This window comes from Mustela nigripes, chromosome 5 (assembly GCF_022355385.1).
Source record: "Mustela nigripes isolate SB6536 chromosome 5, MUSNIG.SB6536, whole genome shotgun sequence".
NCBI lineage: Eukaryota > Metazoa > Chordata > Mammalia > Carnivora > Mustelidae > Mustela > Mustela nigripes.
This window is the reverse complement of record NC_081561.1, coordinates 145,526,690-145,548,032: the sequence shown is the minus strand read 5'-3', so window position 1 is coordinate 145,548,032 and position 21,343 is coordinate 145,526,690.

Here is a 21,343-nt window from a genome sequence, read left to right as displayed (position 1 = left end):
TCCTGCTGTAGCAAACCAAAGTGTGGGGTGAGAAACATCTTTTTTTCCCACAATTTACTTTGCTTAAATTCCAAGTCATTTTGTTATGGCCCAACATTCCCCCAGAGGAATTCTGTAACTTTGCAGCAAATAACATTTGCATTTGCTCATTGAATCACTCTTGGGTTTCCTGTAGGAGAGCTTCAAAAGATCCTTGCATGGTGCAGGAGCTAATGACTGCACTCCCCAGGAGTCTGCTCAGAAAACGGTTTCCCTGCTATGACTTGCAAAGCTCACAGCCCACCTCTTGGAAAAGTCTCAAATGTGATCATTAGCGCAATAGGCATTTTCATAGGAGAGGAGGTATATCTCAGTGACGGGCGTCCCAAATTTTTGGATTTCAGCAGGCAAAGTATAATGTGGTCATGGGAAAACACTTCTCTGCACAATATAAGACCAAAGTGGAATTTAAGGGAGAAACCAAGCAGGGTCCTTGAGTACCCAGACAAAGTTTGGAACTCAGGTCTTCCAGCTCATTGTGTTTCAGTGGAGCAGCACAGCATAAAGAAACATTGTTTTCTACTGCAATTAGAGATCAGAGTTTAACTGCATCCTTGTCCTCACAAACCATGCAACCTCTTTCAGTCCCTCTGACTTCCTCTGTAAAGTGGGGATCATAATATCTGCACTGCCTATCTTGCTAAGAGGATTAAATGAAGCACAAAATAAAAGTTCCACAAACAGTGTCGTCTGTCAGAGGACATTTATTGTGCTTATTCACCACTACTGGGCCTTTCCATGACCATTTTTAATTCTAAAAAAACAAGAGGGTGAGAGAGAAAAATGAAGCAATATGTCACTAATCTAGAGGCAATGGAAGCATGAGAGAGAGAAAACAATCTGCCTTTGCCTTGTGATGTAAACAGTAGAGAACAGCGGAGACGCTGCTGTCCCATCACAGCAAAGCCCTGTTGACCTCAGACTCTTCCAACCCAGAGCACGACAGACTCTACCAATAACAACTGTGCAGAAATAAACCTATTTGCCATCCATAGATTAAATGAGCTCAAATTCCTAAATGATATGGTTTACTTCTATGGCTGATCATGGAGAATGAACTGTCCCCAGAGCTCTGTTCCTTGTTATCTGTTCCCAATCATGGTTTCCTTCTAGGGCTGCCCCGATATGGATGGCAGTGACCCGATTCATGCAGTTAATGAAGTTTCTAAGAAATGCCGTGGAAGAAGTTAGAAAAAGAAGGACTCTGCGGGGCTGGTGATGGGAATCACAGTGGAGCTGGGGACGGAAGCCAGACACAACTACAATACTGATCGGTACGAGAAGCACAGTCGCACTGCACGGAGCGGCGACCTGGAGCACTGCTGCATCCCACCAGGCCTGCAAGCTCAGGTCAGGAGCTTTCTTTCCAGCGGAGCTGTACTTTCCACATAAAGGCTACCATGGAGATGGGCCACAGAAACAAAGAAAGTGACTTTCGAACCTTTGGGTCTGGTGACTGTCATCTACCACACTGTGGGACACTCCCGCTCCTTCCTCGAAGACATGGCTCCTGGCCTCTCTGCTCTCTTAATACTGTTCCTGCTGTGATTTTTGCTGATTTCAGTTTTCACCAAGACAACCTTCCACTGGCCTGGTCTCTCTGTTCCTTGACCTCTTCTGTAACCATCGTCATTTCTACATTCCTGCCAACCCGATCCCTTTGCCAAGCCTCAGGGATTTTCCTGACAGCACCAGCACGCATTCTAGTCTGAATTTCAAGCATCCTGCCCTCCACTCCCCGCCACCTCATTTCCCAGATTCATGTCCACACTAGAGCGCATGCTAGGAGGTGTGTTCAGTGAGGCCGCGTAGTCAGCCGGTCCTGTCTTCCTTCTGTCTCTCACGTCCCTTGTCTCTCTTCTTCCTTTGACAGCTTTAATTCTAACAGCGATGATTGCAATCACTCCCTTGAATTTGCCCTCATTCCTCTTCCACTCCAAGTGAAGGGAAAACCATGACCCAGGTCAACTTGTCCCCTACTGTCCCTGCACATCTGCGATTGAGCACAGCAGGAGAAAAATGCATCCCCATGTGGACTGAAATTTGAAGTCTTGAGCATTGACCTCCGGTGGGTCTCTGACAATGGCTGGGCATACAACTGTATTCCTTATCCATCCCTCTCCCTCTTCTCCAGGCTAATATCTCATCGCTCGTTCTCTCTCCTCAAACCTTGTGCACCTGCTTTGCCATCCTCGCTCTTGTCCCATGGCTTTAACTCCTATTTTAACTGCAACAGGAGGTCCTAGAGGAAGACCTCACTGCTCCCACAGTCAGCTGCACACCTCTGTCCATGTCTGCGTGGCACAGACTCATGACGAACTGCTTGTTCCAGCACCTCCTCCCCTGGATGGAGGATTAGGTACTCAGTCAGTGCCTAACTTCCCATTTATAAAATAGGGACAATGACATCGTCTGCCTTCCTCAAAAGTTTTGGTCATGAAGCCCGTAAGTAGCACCTGGCCCAGAGCCCACACATGTTTATCTGCTGTGATTGTATTTTCTGCGTGCGTATGCTCCGTCTCCTCTGCTGTTCTCGAAGATGAGAGGTCATCTTCCTCCCAGCAAAGGGCAACCTCTCCACCTGGACACTGGGCATGGGTCTCATCCCCTCTCACCTAAGCAAGTACCACACACTCCAGCGAGCCACCCTTTCCATAAGACTTTTCCCAAAATACATAAAATATTTAAGATGCAGCTATTTTTCCCTTTTCTGAGAACCTCTTTGACTCCTACGTATCCAGCTGTTGTACTGGTTTTTCCCTCTTTCAACCAAACAGCCTCCAAGAGTCATCTGTCTCCCATCTTCAGTTTCTCCTCTCAGCAGTACCGACCCCAAGCAGATTTAGCCCTCACCGTGCCACCAAAACTGCTTTGTCAGGGGCCCCAGGGGCCCTTGAGATGATTTCTTCCCTTGGCTTTTTGGATGTCACAATCACCCACATCTTCTCCTACCATTTGGTTTGCTTTTCCTTAGACTCCTTTTCCAGATCAGCCCCATCTCACCACCCTTGAAATGTGGGAGCCCTGGGGATTGGTGCCGGTTCTCTTCTACAGACCCTAAGTCCCTGGCTGGTCTCCCCCAGCCTTGTGGCTCTCCGTGCCACCTATGGGGGATTCCCCTGCACAGATGACTTCAGTGTGGACTTCTTTCCAGTCTTCTACACTCTGCAACCCACTGTCCTACAGCTCCCTTTGAATGTAACCAGCCCTGAACATAGCTCCTCACCATCCCCTTCAAACCCATGTTTTCACCAACCATGGCACCTCAGGCCATGGCAGTTCTTTCTTTTGGGGCCTCAGGCTGAAAACATGAAAGCCAACATGGCTACCTACTTTCTCTCATATCCCTCATCTCACCCATCAGAAAGTCCTGTCAGTTTTACTTCAAACGACCCTCAAAACCTGGCCAACTCTCAGCCCCTTCGCTTTTACCTTCTTCGTCCAACCTCTGAGAATCCCTCACCTGAGGATTGCAATGTCCATCCCCCTGGGTCCTGGGCCCCTCATGCCTCTCATCAGTCTATTTTCAACAGTTTCAAAGGGATCATGAGCCATCCCAGTTTGGAGTGTGTCACTTCTGAAAGCCCTCTGGTGATGTCCGTATCACTGAGACCTAAGGCCACTGGCTCACAGAGCCCCAGAATGTCTGCTTACACACACACCGCACTGCTTCCCTGGCCTCATTTTCCGTGGTGCTGACTCATTTCCACCATGCTTCTTCGAGAACACTCTGGCATACTGCTGACACTTTTGCACTCACTGTCCTTCACCTGTCAGGTTCTTCCTCTGATGCCAGCTGTCCACCTGGCCCTCTCGCTCAGCCCCTCTGGTTATTTATTTGCTCAAACATCTCATTGATGCCTATCTTGGGCACTCGATCTAAAATGTTGCCTATCACTGCTTCCATGCTGTCTCCTCTCCCTAATCTGTTTGTCTTTTCTCCTCCTCATGTATCCAGATGTACAGTATCTTTTTCCTATTTGACTTAGTCACAGTGTGTCTCCACTCCAGAGGATGAACCACATGTAAGCTGGGACTTTGATTTGTTTACTGCTGTCTCCTCGGTTGTGTGGTGAGGACTTTGGCCCAAAGAGAGGTCTGGCCCTCCTCCCTGGCTCTTTGGAAGTATCCCCTAAACTTACCTAGTTTCTTCAGTGATAGGAGTGTCTTAGTCATTCCTGGGAGCCCCTTGGATGTCATCTAACAGTTTATGCTAATGAGGGGACTTGTGGTGGCCTCTCAGCCTACCTCCAGGGAAGGCGGGTGCTGGAGATTGCATTTAACATTGCAGGCAATCAATCAACCCATCAGTCAGTCCCACCTACTGAAGCCCCATCGAAATCCCTGCACACCAAAGCCCCAGCGATCTTCTTGATTGGTAATGCCACATGTTTGCTGTCACATGTCTGTGCCGGAAGGTACATGTAGCCAGAGGTGGGCAGGAACTTTGCATTTGAAGCTTCCCTAACTCAGCCTCCTGTGTCCTTTCTTCTGGTTGATTTCAGTTATCTTTTCCCTGTAATAAATGTAACCATGAATAGAACAGTTCCAGTGAGTTCTATGAGTCTTTCTAGTGAATCATTGAATCTGAAGGTGGTTTGGGGAAACCACAAATTAGCCATGGGTGCAGAAGTGAGGTTGGCTTTCTGTGGACTCTTTCTTTAGGCTTTGAAGCTGGACTGTGACTGCACTGGGGTTAGAGTGGACAGACATGGCTTTCTGGGGGCTGTGCCCTTCATCTTTCATGTCAGCTAACTCCAGGTACCAGCACTGAGACCTGCACTTGGGGTGCCCTGAGGGCATCCCTAAGTAGGTGTTGAATGAAGAAATTAATGAATGAGTGAAAATACAAGCCCTAACTCAGCTTTAGGTTTGCACATATTCAAAATAGCAATTACTAAGCTCAGCTGATATTCAGCACATTTTACCCAGGTTCCATTTGCTTCGGACCTTTGGGGGACTTGCGGGACATGTGAGGCCAAAGACTAAACTTTGCCTTTGTATGACCCATTCCTGAACTTGCCTAAAAGGTCAACTGTGAACATTTCATATACAAAATTAATAACGACCTCCTTTTCATTCAAAATCATCCTGTTGTTATTGGCAAATTTTGGAGTAAGCAGCATCAGGTAGAAAACTATTAATATGTGCTTAGTGTAAAGAGAATAAACCTCAGGAATTTAAAGGTTTTTTAGCCTGTAAGTGAAATACGTAATAAAATAACTGTGTGAGTCATGTAAGACACTACTAATGTTAAAAGTGTGTTTTAAGTTATAATTTTTAATTTTCTTTTAAACCCAAACTATTTTAATCCATTCAGATTAAAAATTCTATTTATCATTTTTAAAACCACTGCCTTTCAGTTTTATCTCCTAGAACATTATATTCTTAGAAAATAGTAAGCCCTAACCTCAAATAGAGGGGAATGCAAGAAGATGACAATTAATACTAATAATAAAACCTTCTTGTCTGTGGAAAGCCTGCAGAAACTGCCTAAGACCTTCCACTGAGAAGACACCCTTCACAATTCTAAAAATGTTATAAAATGGGGCGCCTGGGTGGTTCACTGGGTTGGGCCTCTGCCTTCGGCTCAGGTCATGATCTCAGGGTCTTGGGATCGAGCCCCGCATCGGGCTCTCTGCTTGGCAGGAAGCCTGCTTTCTGCTCTCTCTCTGCCTGCCTCTCTGCCTGCTTGTGATCTCTGTCTGTCAAATAAACAAATAAAATCTTAAAAAAAAAAAAAAAAAAAAGCTACAAAATGCTTATCCAAGATGAAAGGAAGAATATGGGGTGATATAATTTCCTTTCAAATTAATGGTAAATAAAAGCTTCCTTCTTTCATACAGATCTGACTTTTTCTTGAAAATCCCTGACAAAATTAGCAGGGAAACAAGGGAGAAGAAATTACAGATAACCCAATTTGATGGTCAGAGCAAGGCGAGGTTTGCAGGAAATTTCTGGAAGAACCTGAAACACTGTTTATCCGATGTGATACAGTCACACGTGTCACTGGAAACATAATGCCGGTAATCAACGGTGAAATATTCAATTATGGCTTGGGGCTGAGCAGGGAGGGACCCTTTATCAATTTTATTACTTTGGAAAATGTACACACGCACATTAATATTTTCCAGGTCTTTTTCCAAAACTGCCCAGGAATGAGAAATATGTGAGATAAAAAGTAACTTTGATACAGAATATTTTTGAGTGACAGAATCAACCGAGGCTTTTCTAACCTGCCATTACGGTCTGGGTGATTCGCCTACACTAGAAATACGAGCTTGGATAATGAGACCTTCTTCCAATGAGACGTGAACCGAGTAAATCTCATTCAAGATGTAATTTGAATTTAATGCCTTGTTCGTAAAATAAACAAAGTATTATAAAAAGTTTAATGGTATACAGTGAATCAAGAAAATGCAAAAAGTGCCAAAAACTGTGTAATCCCAACACGAGGCTTCCTCTATTTACTGCAACACGTTGTCAGAAGAGCTGAGTTCATCACGATATTTTCGTGCATCATCACAACATGGGCTTTCTCTGAACTTGCTGAACCGCTTATGATTTGCTCTTCTTGTCAGTTTTCAAATCATTTTATCTGTCTGTCTCCATGCTTCAAAATCTATGCTTCCACATTTGTTAGGGATCTATGCACTCTGGGCACAAAGCCCGGATTTCCAAAGAAAGGGGTTTATTGCCCAAGACAGAGATTTCCCCAAAAACAATTTAGGTGGCACAATTTGGACAGAAAAAAAAAAAAAAAAAAATCCTCAGTCCTCCTGTTTGCTCAGGTGAACCTCGTGACCCACTGCATCACGTAATCATTGTCCAGGAATCGGTCTCTTGTGCCAACCCAGTGATGCTTCTTGTTTTATGTTGCGGTATCAGCAGTAAAAAAACACCATGGACTTTAAAAATTGTTCCTGCCTTCATGAGCCTCTATCCACCCCTTGCAAAGGCAAGTCCTGCAAATGCTAGGTGGTACCAAGGAGGTATAGGAATTTTCACTATAAATATAGGGTGGAGAAGAAGGGGACAAGTTTTGGAATCTTGGGGTTTGAATCTCAGAACTCCCACTTATATGAACATGGATAGGGCTTATAAACTTTAAGGACTTCCATTTTCTTACCTATAAAATGAGGATTATATGTCTGCCTCCTAGGAGCGCTATATAGATGGAAGGAGGTAATGCATTTAAAGGACTAACCCTGTGCCTAAAATACAATTCTCCGTAGGTGGCTAATAATTATTATCAGTAAAATTCACATAGGGTCAGTTTACATGTTTCCCATAATAACTTGGAAGCCAAGTGTTTATAAATATACATGCACACACACGTATGTCTATTTTGAAGCACTCATCTTTCAGAATTCAGAGGATAATAAATCCGTGTGGATACTCCTGTCTCAGCAAGTAAGAGGTGCCTGCCGGTCCCCTTTCCTAACTGGAAAACCCGAAGCACAAAGAAGGGACTTTTCCGACGTCACAAAAGAAAGTTTTCTTCTGAAAGTTCTGCTAATAAAATGAAGTCCGAGGCTGAAGTTAGAGAGGATATAGCTTACAAGACACCGGAGCAGATGCCTGGGAACCCTGCTTTGTCCTCCAGGGGCCCCCGGCTCCCATTTGACCGCAGGCATCCCGATTTGCTGAGACCCCAAACCAGTCAAGCACGCTCCCTAGCCAAAGAAAGTGCAGCCCTGAGCTCCGGATGCTGAAGAAGGGGAAAATCGCAGGGGCCCACCGGACCCACCACCCACCGGACCTGTCCAAATGAGGTTACAAAGGCCGCGCCTCCCTCCCTCCCTCCCGGGGCACCTTTCCCTGAGACAGGGCGCTTCCCCTCACAAGCCAGTGACTGTGGCGGCCTGATGGCAGCCTCCTCTCTGTAACTGTCAAGTCACCACGGAGCAGGTCCTGTGTCCGCCCCAGGGTCTTCGGGTTGGCGCGTGCTCTTTCTCGAGGCTTCCTTCGCGGCGGGGCACCCTGGGACACTCGGAGGGACATCCTGCTGCTTCCTGCTTCCCTCCCCTCAGCATGGATGTTTCTGCTGAAATCCCTCTATTTAAGGTGAGAGAATCAGCTTTTGTTCCGTAGGCTTGGATCAAAGACAATCTCTGAGCGGAAAAACAAAGCCGCCCGACGCTGGGGGCAGCGAGCCTCTGCGCTTTGCTCGCAGAGAAAAGCACGGGGTGTTTGATTCCTTTTCCAGGACTGGAAATTCTCATGCCCTTGGAAACCCCAGCCGCAGAACCGAAGTGTTTCCCAAAGACAAACATCCCTATTATAAAGGGGCCAGGGCTTTGGCAGCCATCTCCAGACTGTGGTGGGCAGTTTGGCACCGGGCCGCCCTGCCTGGTGAGGGACAGCAAACAATCCCTTTGTCTGCGGCCCACGGGCCCGGACTGGGCGCCACAGTCAGGAAGTTCCCCGGGAGGCCCACGGCCCCTCCGTCAAAGCCCGCTTTCTCCATTTAGTGCTTTCCTAATTGTATTATCTGACTCCTCCAGAGCCACGGCCTGTCTTCCCTGTCAACGGTGGCTCTGCCCCCTCCCGCGAACGGCTTCTTTTGGACTCACAGGGAGAAGGGGCCCGACCATCCCGGGGGGGTGGGTTGAGCAGGCCTCCTTGGCTGAAAGCAGCTAGTACTAAACGGGAGGACGGGAGTGCAGAGCTGCTCGTTCTAATAAAAAACAGACTTCGCTTTACACAAAGCCCCTGCAAATGCCACGGTTATAAAATCTGAGTTTTTACGTGTTCTCTCCAAGTGTCAAATGGGAAGCCAGGGGACGCGATCTGGTGGTGTCCTGCTTTCTAGATCGTCTCCGGCTTGCTGTCTCTGTCCTTAGATGAGAGCTGCCTTGCACTCCCCGCTTTCTAGTGAAAAGGGCCCCGGAAGCCCCTTTTATTTTCCTGGAGGGTGACCGCTGAGGGACACATGCTCGCCAGCCTCACCTCCAGGGACCCTGCGCTTCCCCTGGAAAGATGGCTGAAGTGTGCAGGGCTGATTTTCTTTCTTTCTTTCTTTCTTTTTTTTTTTTTTTTAAAGATTTTATTTATTTATTTGACACAGAGAGATCACAAGTAGGCAGAGAGGCAGGCAGAGAGAGAGGAGGAAGCAGGCTCCCTGCTGAGCAGAGAGCCCGATGCGGGGCTCGATCCCAGGACCCTGAGATCATGACCTGAGCCGAAGGCAGCGGCTTAACCCACTGAGCCACCCAGGTGCCCCAGGGCTGATTTTCTTATTTCCTCTCTCCTGTCAGAGGGAAAGAGGGAGCAAGCTCTGTAAAAAGGAGCATGTAGGTATTTCCATGTTGCAAACAATATTCCACAAATCTCTCTGCTGATTGGCACTCAAGGTGAGAATTTCTGAACTCCTTTTTGCCACCCGGTCCTCTTTGTCAAGGGAAACCTGGCACTGCTGATTACCAAACGGGACTCAGGAGCCTGATTAAGAAGCCCGGGGCCCTTGCCCAGGCGTGAATCCCGACCCCCCATGGTGGAGCCCCTCCTCCACATCGCCCTCAGCCTTTTTTTCCTGAAGGAAACAAGTGCCCCCTTCTGTGCTGTGCCTCATTTGAAAATAAGATTTACAGGCTTCCTCTTCCGCTCAGCCCTGCACACCTCATTCAGCCTCCCTGGCATCCGCTTCTCAGTCCGAACCAGGAATACAAAGATTCTCCTTAGCTCTCTTAGAAGCCTTGAACATTTTCCAGCTCTGCCCAAAACAACATATATATATAATGTGTGTGTGTGTGTGTGTGTATAGATAGAGATAGAGATAGAGATAGAGATAGAGATATATAATGTACGCACAAACACACATAGACAGAGAGAGGGAGAAACAGACAGAGGGAAGGACAGACACGAGACAGAGAGCTGAGTGCCATGGTGTATGTTTTTGTAGAAAATAATGATCCTAACAGCTTAACCTTCCTCTTTTACCAAATAATTATTATTATGGTTGCCAAGTAATCCTAACTACCACACCTAATTAAATCTAAACAGCAGGCCCATGGGCTGTAGGGGAAGAATCCTATGGCTTTAAGCTTTCAAAATAAAAGGAAATAGATTCGTTAAAATACCATTTTAAAGCCATATCAGGTAGATCTATTTGAATTTTATGTCTTAAACTTCATAGAGAAAGTTCTAAGATTTCTTCCTCTTCATTTTTGTGTCTATTTGTATTTATTTTGTCGAACAAAGCAGATGACAAAAAAATGCCTTCACCAGGGACATTAACTTAAGATGAGCATTTTGGAAAAAATTGTTCGTAAAAGACTTTAATGGGCTCTTAGAATGCCCGAGTGATATGTGGTTAAGAGATCTTAGCAAACACAGGCCCTGGATGTTCTGATTTTTGACTTTTTGCTGCAATTAAAATTGGTACACATTTGCTAAACCTTAACCAGAGCACATGTACCTTTGGTCATGGCTCTCCATCAGGTAAATGACACCTGGCAATATAAGAAACCAGCGTAATCTGAGGAAAATTCGTGCTTGCCTCCTGGGATGATGCCAGTTATCTTCCGAAGTAAATATGCAGACAGACAAATGATGAACCCCTTTACCTAATTTTTTTCTTCCCATTCTGACCTCGGTCACCAGAGTCTTGGGAGTTAGAATTAGCAACATTCCTTAAAACTAATTGTTTTCCATTTTTTCAGAATATACAAACCATCACCAATAGACCTTGGATTAAATTCCAGTCTTTCTCAATTTCAGGAAATTCCTCTTTCCCCATAAACTAGTATATGCATGAGGAACAGAAGGACAACAAAGAGAATTCCATTCTTAATTGGAAAGGACGGGACAGACGAATCAACCCATGGGACAGACTACAGAGTTCAGAAACAGGTGCCAGGCACAGGTGTCGGCTTTCAAACGAAGACACCTCGTGTAGCTCAGGGAGGAGAGGGACGTTCTCCACCCGGAAGTGCTGGGTCAATGGACTTTCCCGCACAGGAGACAAAATTTCAGCGCCACACGCAAAAAATCCATTTCTGATAGATTTCAGATCTCATTGGCAAAGGTAAACAATAAAGCTTTTAGAGAAAAACATAGAGGTTTTTGTGACCTTGAACTAGGAAAAGAGTTCTTAAACAGAACACAAAGAAGCTCTCACAATATAGGAAAAATTGGGCACAGCATTGTATGTTAAAATTAAGAAGCTCTGTTTACCAAAAGACATCATGAAGACAGTGACAAGACAAGATGTGTTTGGGATCCATGTCTGACAAAGGACTCACATCCAGAATACTTGAAGAACCACCACAAATCAATATTTAAAAATAAAAACACAGGCAGCCCTAAAGAAAAATGGCTAAGAGAATTGAGCAAACTCCACAAAAGAGGCTATCCAAATGACCAATAAGCAAATGAAAGGTTTTCAACTTTATCAGTCAGCATGAAGATGTCGATTGATGCCGTAATGCTGCACCACTGCATACACACGGAATGGTTAAAATGAAAGACGGCAGTGTCAGCAACGATGTGGAGCGACTGGAGCCCTCAGCTGGCACCTGCTGAAAAACCACTCTGGAAGACCCTCTAACACTTGTGTGCACTGAACTCAAAACCTTACAGGCACTCAGCAAGGCCAGTCTCAGCGCCTAGACCCTGCGTGCAGAGTTGCGCACAGACAAGCCACGGCCTCAAGAACTAGCATGTGCATGGCAATGCCTTTTCAGGATCGCCCCAAACTGTCAACCTCCCAAATGGCTATCAAGCCTAGAAGAGGCAAAGAAAGTGTGATGTGTGCTCTGGAACATCACGCAGGATGGGAAACAAGAGGTGTTTGGCTGCATGCAGCTGTATTAATAAAACACAGGTTAGACGAAGACGCTGGACACCAAGGAGGGTACACTGTGTTGACTATTTACATGAAATCGTAGACTAGGCACGGCTAATCTTTTCTGATTAAAAAGTAAGAATTGATCGAGTTGCCCTTGGTGAGGGAGGGTAGCTAGAGTCTGGAAGGCAGGAAGGAGAAGTTTCTGGAATGCGATTAGCAGTCACTTTCCTCTTCTGAATGTTAGCTACACAGGTGTGTTTAATTTATGGAAATTCATTGGTATGTGCACTTTTCCTTATGCATATGATGCTTTGTAAAATGTTAAATAAATAAATAAAATGCAAAATGTGCTCAGTGGGAAATGCAGTCGAGAGTCACTTAGCCACAGCATCAGTCATGAAGCCCATTATTTTCAGTTAAATATAGTTATAACCATATTTCCTTGTTTTTTTTTTTTTTTAATGTCATAATATACTTGAGGGAAGGGGCAGCATCTCTGGAGAAATATAGTGTGGGCCCCTTTGGAGAGGTTTCAACCCGTGATGGTTGCGCGGACAGTGTCCTGCCGCTCCTCTCCTGTCCCATGTCAGCACCCGCAGCGTGCCCGCATCTTCCGAGCTGCATGGACATTCTCTGCACAGTCTCTGTCGGATGCTGCAGTCACTGTGCCCAGCCCCGTGACGGACCAAAGCACAGGGGCACTAACCCGTCTGGGGAGCAGGTCACGAGATGCCTGACCCAGCTCGTCCACCCCTCATGGGACTCCTTTGGCCACGCATGCGACTGGGCAGAGCAGCCCACGGGGCCGCCTGCCCTTAAGCTTCTTCTTGCTCCTTATCACCACCCAGGGAGCGGTCTCCACGCATGGGCACTGCTGGCGCACCAGCCCTCCTCTCAGAATATGCTTCTGGAAGCAGCTCAAATTAACGCAATGGGACTGAAAACAAAAAGGCCATTTATTCATGCTCAAAGCCTAACCAGATGTTAAAACAGGAGAGAATCATACCCGAGATGAAGTGGGAAATTCAGCTGGGAGCAGGATAGACTTTGGAAAAGCCAGCTGATGTTCAGGGAAAAAGGGAAAAGAGGTTCCCTGTAAGGAGTAGAGGTTTTCCCGAGAAATTCCGAGTGACTTGGACAGGAGGGATAATTATGTAAGTTGTGGTTCAGAGCTGGAAAACATGCAAGAGAAACGGAGATGGGCTTCAGTCCTGGTCTGAACTGAACAGAGAACTGTTTTCTCCTATTCTGCCTTATTTTTTTATTTACAAGGACGAAACAAAAAAGTGTTACAAAGACCTAGGCCAAAACAGAAAGCAAACAAACTAAAAGTGAATTTATCTCCAAACAGAAAAGAAAAAGATCGGCATCATAGATCTTTAGAAGACGAAATGCAACAGGAGGTGTTCAGACCTGCAGTACGGGAGGTGATGGGGAGGTTTGTACCTACTCAAGTCACTATACGTGTGGGAAGGTGACTGAAAACTTTCCCTGGGTTTACATGGAGTCAGAAATCTTCCAGGAGTATGCCATTCTGAATAATCTCTTGGAGATAAACTGATAACCAAGTGAAAAATGTAAACACAGAGCACAGATTGGGAAGTCACCGCAGGAAAGGAGCGGCTGACTTCCCTTGCCGTGTGAATGCGCAACGAGCAAGTCATCAGGCAGGTGCAGAGTAGAGATGCCCTCAGTCCACCGGGAAATGCGGCAGGAAGCGGGCTGGGCTCCCGCAGTGCTGGCCTCTGGATAGGCTTTGAGTGTGACTCCTCTACCTGGGGGAGAGGAGTGCGGCAGCCTTCCCGGAGCTGCCCTCCTGAGGACGAGGGGCGAAGGCGGGAGCAGGGGAGCGCTGACATCCGAGCGATCCTCGTGGAGTGAAAGCCAGTCCTGCCACCTCCGGCCTCCAGGACTTGGCAAAAAAATCCCTGAAAACTTCTAAGACTCAGGATTTGTTTTAATCCACAAAATGGGAATAATATTTGCATCCATACGGCGGCATTGTTATAAGTGTGACCTGAGATGATTCAATTAAAGTATCTAGGTGCTATGATTAGAGCATCCACCTTTCAGGTTGCTGGTTGGTGGTGAGACGCCTTGTCTGCTGGATGTGTTCGGACAGACAGATGCAGCTCGCAGGATCTGCCCTGCGGACGGCAGGCACCAGGGAAGACGTGCCTCGGTGGGGTGTCCACAGCCCCACACTTGCAGGGAATCTTCCCGGATGCCGGCAGCGCTGCGGGTCTCAGGTCCCCTGCCACTGTGAGTTTTCCCCGTGTTTTCATAGATAGTTTCACAGGTGAGTCACAGGCTGCGTGACAAGTGGCTGTCAGACCCCATTTGAAACCATTCACAGCAGAAATATCAGACAGAAGTAGGGAACCAGAAACAAAGTACAATCGCAGAGAAGGCGAAGGTACAGGGGAAAGCAGATTACTAAGACAGGCATCCGCCAATGGTGAAAATGGCTTTCACGGGATAATTAATGTAGGGAAAATCAAAATATTATATTTGACATTGAATCCCTGATATTATCTTCCTGACATTTTTTTAACACTTTGAAGAATAGGATAGAATCTTATTTTTCAGAAGCAAATGCCAAACTGCACAGCTTCTGAAATTAAAATATATCACTAAAAGAAAGAAAGTGTGTGGAAAATAAAATGCGTCTCAGAAAAAGATGTACCAATTTAATAGAAGTCACATGAATCAATTTCAATCTAAATATCTCAATATTTCCTATAAGTCTATTATTCATGATAAATTCTCACCAATTAAGCATTTTATACATTTGGACCACTTTTGCTGTGAAATATACAATAAACCCGAAAATGGTGTTCAATTATATAGTAAGACGAATGACCTTCATGAAATCTGCTATTTTATTATCCGGTATATAATTTATTTGTTATGTTATTTATTTTTTTACCTGGCATGTTATGTTTGACATTATATAATTTCATTTCTCCTCAATACATTAATATTTAAGTCGATGCTGTACGCCCTTGGAACAAGTTATTCCAAAATGCCTTTTAATGTTCTGTGAACTTTTAGAAATCTGATTCAACTCCTGGGACGCCTGGGTGGCTCAGTGAGTTAAGTGAATGACTCTTGATTCTGGCTCAGGTCATGATCTCAGGGTCCAGAGGTGGAGCCCCAGTTGGGCTCTGAGCTCAGCAGGGCTTCCACTTGGGATTCTCACCCTCTGCCCACCCACCCTCCCCCACTGCGTGCACTTGCACCCACTCTCCACTCTCTCTTTCTAGCTAATAAATAAATAAATAAATCTATCTTACAAAAAAAAAAAAAAAAGAGTATTCAACTCCTAATTAAATGAAAGTCTTCATTCGTGATATTTAACAAAGGTTATACTGGGAAAATTTGAGATTAAACTAGTTTTGAGTTTTTAAATATATTATTTAAAAATTATTCTTGAAATGTGGCTTCAGAATATAAATAGTTCACTTTCATCACCTGAAGCACCCTCTGAAGGGCTTAGCAATTAAGAATGACCCTGGCAACATTGCTGAATTCGAGGGCACAGGGATAATTCTGCACCTTTTAAGGTCACAGAGTTACAAGGGTTCCAAGTGAAAGCTGCTTTGTGATGTTCTTCTCACTGAGGGCTGTTAGCAGAGGGATGACTAGCTTTTCTGAGCACCTGTATTGACATTTTACAGCTGGAGATTAAAAAAATATATATTCATTTATTCATTCATATATATTTATGTTCAGTGTTTTGTATGTTGAGCTATATCTTTACAAAATATTGTGTTCGTGCAGGAAAATGGAGATGAATTTGAAGAGGCTGAGAGAAATGATAGAAATCTGGGGATCCCAGATGAGGTGTAAAGTGAACCTTGGAATGCTTGAAAGAGAAGGCAAATGCTAGCCTTTTAAGAAATTTTTAATGATCTTATATTGGCAAGATTAGAAAGAATCAAGATTTGGCTGAAAGACCTCACACAAGGTGCCAAGTCTAAGGAGAGAAGAGGCACTTTATTCTCGCAGAGCCAGCACACTGGCCTCAGGGTCCCCTTGGCCTTCCCCTCCACTCCACCATCAGTCCAGCTCTAGACAGTCCTTGCAAACAACTGGAGGGAAGGGTCTTGTCTTCAGGGCACTCCCACTTTCCCTTGCAGGGTTTGTGATTTATTGTGATTTTTAAGCCAAAGTAGACTAACACAAATGCCCTCTTAGAGCTTTAAAGCATCTCCTGGACCAGGAATGGTGCAAAAGATTAGAGACATTGTTGAACTTATTCTTACCCCAACACCATGGGACTGGTTTGTTATCAATAATGGTTTTTGTAACCTTCTCTCACCAAATAAAGTTTTGCTCCTTCTAGTCATGGTTCTTTGGAAAGACACGGGGGTAGTCACTTCTGAGCTCTGGTGGCCTGTGCCTTCACTTCCTCTAAGCACCATCAGATGACGGATTTTGATCCTTGGCAGCATAAGCCCATGCCAGTCTTCTATTCGGATCTGTGTATCTAAAGAAAATTAATTCTTCATTGTTTAAATTTGATTCCTATGACTAATTCTCAATCATTACCGAGACTTAAAATATAATTCAGAGGCATTTTTCGAAATATCCTTAAATACCAATCTCAAATAGGAGCAGTTGGTTTTATAACACTTTAATAGGCTTTCTGAGCGTCTGTCAGAGAATAGCTTTGACTTAAAATAAAATTGCTTTTCTTATCTGAAGCCTTCTGTGAGGCTCGAAGACAGTGTGGCAGGGTCTACTTCTACCTGTAATGAAGACTTCTCAGTTGGCCTTGGCATCAGCCCCATGTCAAAACTCATAGCCTCTCTTGTCATGGAATTCACTTACAAGGTATCTGAAGGACCTACCCCTGTCTGTTGCAATCATTGAGGCAAGCCACACTCCCTGCTTCTGATCTTTAACTACACAGCTCACTTACTCGTCATGGTACCTGCCATCCTCACACCCATGCTATGATTGACCTCACCAGGGTGGGGAAGAATTAAATAAGTAATACATGTTAAACTCTTCACCTGCATAGAGCAAGTCCTCAATAGCCCCCTGTTATAAATATTATTACTAGTGTTTTGCCACTCTATGTGTTAAAAAATCCCATACAAGAGATGGAAGGAATAAAATGGAATTTAGACAAAGATAAGATTTGGAGGTTGACTCTAGCCCTAAAATAGTAAAATATCAATTTTGTGTTGCTTTAAACTTCTATGAAACCTTTTTTTTTTTTTTCCTCCACCCACTCCCCTTACAGACAGGTAGAGAAAATTGTTGAAGCTTAAATAACCTAATGACCCTTTGTTTTAACATTTGATGGATACTCAATAATTGGGAAATAATTGTTTCAATTTTAAGAAGCTGGGACATTTTTTTTGGCCTTTAAAGGGCACAGCAGCTCTGCCTGCATTCTGTCTTCCTTCTGGTGTTTCCTCCATCGTACCCGGGCTGCCATACTTCTTCTTAGCACACCAAAGAAACAAGCCACAGCACAGAAAATTTCGAATTCCATCTAGATCTAATTTGAGATTTTCCAAAAGTTATTTTTTTATCACTTTAAATAATAGTCAGAATATCTCTGTAGCATTCATCAATCTGCCAGGATGTGAAGACACAGTCTACCAGCTCAGCGTGAAGGCTGAGTGGTAGGTCATGACAGGGGACTTCCTCCTCACCCAGGCTCCTGGTAGTATCAAACCGAACCCTGTTTTGGCAGAACAAAGTTTCACATGTCATAATGAAAGGCTGTGCTTTTGCATTTAACGTAAGCCTGGATAATTTCTTTGAATTTGAGTTGATTTCATGCTTGTGCATTCTCCTTGACAGTGTAAATGTTAAGGTTCTGCTGATGTTAAAGACAAGGCTTTTTATAATCATGAAATAGAGACTTTGAGTAGTCATCCACTAGAAGAGTTATCTACTATAAACCAGACTCTTCAAGGCAATATGCTAAGACCAAAATCTTTGAATATACGACATTGCTTTTATGTAAGGTAAAGGATGTTAAAAAATGCTATCAGGAGGCAGAACCAAGGCATCGTAGTTAAAAATGCAGAACTTAGTACCAGCCTGCTAAATTTAGTAGGGGCTAATTTTGTGCAAGTGATAAAACTCTTTGTGTCTCAGTTTCCTTCCCTATGAAATGACAGTAACAGTGCCTGGTACATAATAAGTACCAGAGTAAGTGTCAGTCTATTATTATTGCTCGAAAGAGTACATACATGACAACAACTGATGTTGACATAAAAACAATCTTACCTTTGAGTTTGTAACAGTGAACAGGCAAGTTTATTAAAACACCTCAGTCAGTAAGCAATATTATTTAACTTTGGAAATTTGGTAACTCCATGCCTCTCTTCATGACACAGAACTCCAGTACCTTGTCAGGTGTCTCAGGAGAGGGAAAGTTATTTTCTGAACTACATGTTGGTCCTCTTACAGGCTTCCTGGTGGCACACTTCCAGGCACAGATAGAACTGACTTCCATTTGGGGCTATATCTGTGTTTTGAGAAAGCCAGAATCTACAGGTCTATCTACGGAAATGGCAACAATACTGGCTCTTCAAATACATGAATAGAGCATAGTTTGTCACTCTTGTCCCTCATTCTTCTTAATTCCTTAATTCCTGCTTAGTCTCGTCCAATAATATTTTACAACTTTCTGTGGAGACCTCTTACATATCTTTCATTCCATACACACATGTCATTTTTTGAATTTTAATAATTTTAATTTTAAGTACTATAATTTAAAATTTTTCAGTGTTGCTGGTATATAGAATAAACTGATTTTTTGTATAGCATGCCATTAAATCTAAAAATCTTATTAAATTCAATTGCTAGTTCACATGATTTCATTTTTTCCATTTTTGTAATTTTTGTTTTCATTTTCTTAGCTTATTCTAATGTCTAGGACCTCCAATGCAATTTAGGATACAACAAAGCCTGCAGCTTTCTTTCTGGGAGATCTTACATTATATATCCAACTTAATTCAGTCTTACTGAGTTATGTTTCCTAGAAATTTGCTCATTTCATTTAAACTTTCGCATGTACTTATAAACCTTATTATATCCCCTTAGCATTTTTAAAATCTGAGGTATTTATAGTGCTATCCCAGACTCACTCTAGACATCAGTAATTTTTATATTTACTCAATTTGCTAATAGTTTTACTAGATTTCTCTCCATTGTTTCAGTCTTTTAAAAGAGCCACATTTGGCTTGTTGATTTCCTCTATTGTGTTTATATTTTTCATTTTGTTAATTCTTATTATTCTCTTCCACCTTACTTGGTATAACCTGATACCTTTTCTAATTTTTGAGAATGGATATGTACCTCATATACCTTTTCCAATACGTGCTTTTAAGATACAAAAATCCCTCTCAGGTACATTAGCTCCATTCTACACGTTCTTATATGCAGTATTTTCTTTAGTATTCCTTTCACGATTCTTTACAATTTCCATTGTGTATCCTACCCATAACTTGATAGCATTTTGTTGTTTAATTTGGGGGTTTTAGGGATGCCTGGGTGGCTCAGTCAGCTAAGCATCTGCCTTCAGCTCAAATCATGATCCCAAGGTCCGGGAATGGAGCCCCCCCATCAGGCTCCCTGCTCAGCAGCAGGTCTGCTCCCCTCTCCCTCGGCCCTTCTCACTTCCCACATGTACGCTCGCTCGCTCGCTCTCTCTCTCTGTCTCAAACAAATAAATAAAATCTTTAAAAAATAATAATACATGTCTCTTTGCATTTTGTTAATTTGTTGAGCAGTTTTCTTGTATCCTTCCTGACCTTTGTCACATGTACCATCTACTATGGAAGAGATGTGACAAACCTTCCCATTATGATTATGACTATCTTGGTTCTATCGATTTTTGCTCTCTGTATTTTAAAGCTATACTTTGGGGATTGTAGGGGGTAAAACTGCACACCTTTTCCTGATGAATTAACCCCACTGTAGATTTATGATCATTCTGCTTGCCACAGATTTCTCTGTCATGCTCTGCTCTGATATTAGAAGAGCTAAATGAGCCTTATTTTGATTAAGTTTAAATGTTACATTTTTTCCAAATACTTGATTGAAGACTTTTTGTTTGTTTATTTTAATTTGGGATCTTATAAACAGGATATAGAGAATTGTGTTTATTTTACCCAATATATCTAGAGTCCTCAATTCATTTGTTTATTGAAATTACTTATGTATTTAGCTTGAAGTTTGTCATCTTCTTATGCTTTTTAATTGTCTTATTTTTATCTGTTCCTTTTCATCTCTGGTCTTCCTTTATATAAGTTAAGGGTCTTTTTTAATTGTATTTTTAACTCTATTAGTGTATACATCGTTTGTAGTATTACATGTTGTTACTGTTCTAGTTGACACTGTAGGCATTACTGGATTTAATAGAGTCCAGTGGATTTTATTCCTTTAAGATTTTTCAGACAATGATAGGGACTTGGAATGGTTTACTTTATTCATTTGTACTCCTACTTAAAAAAAAAAATCGGTTTAATTATGCAGACACATACATCATAAAAGATAAATGAATATAATATTTGTTTTTTAGTTTCATTAATGTTTATTTATATTTATGCATTTTATTTACTCTTTGCTCTTTGCTCATTCCTGGATTTCTTTCTTTCTGAGATCATTTTCTTTCTTTCTGAAGAATTCTCACAAGTTTTTATTTATTGGTATTTTAATGATGTTTTTAAAGAAATATTTGGTTTTCCAATTATTTGCTTGTTTAAGATTATCTTAATTCATTTTTTTCTTCTTCTTCCATTCTTCTTTTTTTTTTTTTTTCAAAGATTTATTTACTTTAGAGAGAGAGAGAACATGAGCAGGAGAGGCAAGGGGAGGGAATGTCAAGCAGACTGCACACTAAGAACAGAGTCTGATCTGGGGCTCAATTGCACAACCCTGAGATCATGTTCTGAGCCAAAAACCAAGATTCGGATGCTCTGCTGACTGAGCCACCCAGGTGCCCAACCTTACTTGCCTGCATTATTCTTATCAAATGGCCAACTGTTAGTCTTTGCTTCTTTGAAGGTAATATGCCCTTTTCTCCCTTTTGGGTGCATTTAAAATCTCTTTCTCTTTCTTTATCTCTCCATTTCTCTCTCTCCCTCCCTCTGCTTTTCATTAATCTTTATAGTTTTCCATGTTGGGATTTGTAGAGCTTTGTGAATCTGTGACTTTAATAGCTTTAGAAAATTCTCAACCATTGAAACTTTAAATACTGTCTCATTTTCTCTAAACTGTTTTTGGTACTCCCAGTTATATGGATGTTGACTTTTCTCCACTGTCTCATATTTTTTATTCTCTATAAAATTGTCTATATTTTTAATTTTGGCCATTCCAACTGGTATAAAGTGCTATCTCAATGTGGTTTTGATTTGAATCTTAATAGAAGGGTCATCTGTACCCCAATGTTCATAGCAGCAATGGCCGCAGTCACCAAAACTGTGGAAAAAGCCAAGATGCCCTTCAGCGGACAAATGGAAAAAGAAGATATGGTCCATA